Below are 1,269 nucleotides of genomic sequence, written 5' to 3' on the forward strand. Positions count from 1 at the left end.
TTAAAATTGGGGACAGCTAGACCTCCATCCTGTCTGCTGCGCTGTAGAGTGGATAGTTTTAAGCGAGGGCGCTTGCCTTTCCAAATACATTTTTATATTAGACTATGGATCTTGTCCCAGTAACCCTTGGGAGGTGAGATTGGCAACATATTGGAATAAAAATGTACCCTGGGAAGAACATCCATTTTGACAATGGAGACACGTGCTTGTAGGGAGTGTGGATGAAGTGACCATCTATTCATGTCTGCCTCCACTCTGCTTAAGATGCCTTGGAAGTTTTTGGTTACAACTGAATACAGAGAGGGAAAGATATCTACCCCAAGGTATTTAAAAGACTTAACGACTGGAATGTGAGATGATAGGGTAGATGGATCAAGAGAAGTACTGAGAGACATTAATGAAGACTTGGACCAATTGATCTTGTAGCCTGACAGAGTGCCAAACTCTTCAAAAGTGTCCAACACTCTGGGAATGGATGCTGGAGCCTTATCCATATACTGTATAACAGAATATCGTCGGCGAATAATGAGATGTGGTGTGATGTATTACAAAACTTGCTAGAGGAGATAAGAGGGTGTTGCCGAATCTTTTGAGCTAATGGCTCGAGTGAGAGACAGAATAGGATTGGCGAGAGCGGACATCCCTGCCTAGAGCCCCTTGACATTTTAAAAGAAGGTGAAATGATATTTCCTGTAGTGACCATAGCTGAGGGGTTTGAATACAAAACTTTGATCAATTTAGTGAAGTCTGAACCTAAGCCAAATTTGTCTAGTACCAGCCACAGATAGTCCCATTCCAGCCTGTCAAAAGCTTTTTTAGCGTCTAATGATAGGACTGCACATGGAGACTTAATATCCTGAGAGAAGTGGAGTACATGGAGCAATCTACGAATATTGTCCGCAGCTTGGCAAGTTTTTATGAAGCCTGTTTGGTCATGATGAACGAGTTTGGTCATATGCACGTCAAGTCTAGAGGCCAGCACCTTGGCATAAATCTTTACATCGGCATTCAAGATTGATAATGCTCTGTAGCTGCTACAGAGGGTGGGGTCCTTGTTAGGTTTTAGAAGTTTATAGAATGGCAGAGTTGGCGTCCCTATTGAAACACCCTTTCTCAACAGAAGTAGTAATCATGTCTAACATGAATTGGCCTAACACATCCCAGAAGGTAAGGTAGAATTCAGGAGGGATGCCATCCCAACCCGGCGATTTACCCTTCTTCATATTTTGAATAGCGTTTATCAGTTCCTCCAGAGATATTGGAGTCTGC

The sequence above is a fragment of the Nansenia antarctica genome, assembly GCF_963989245.1.
Source record: "Nansenia antarctica genome assembly, chromosome: 2".
NCBI lineage: Eukaryota > Metazoa > Chordata > Actinopteri > Argentiniformes > Microstomatidae > Nansenia > Nansenia antarctica.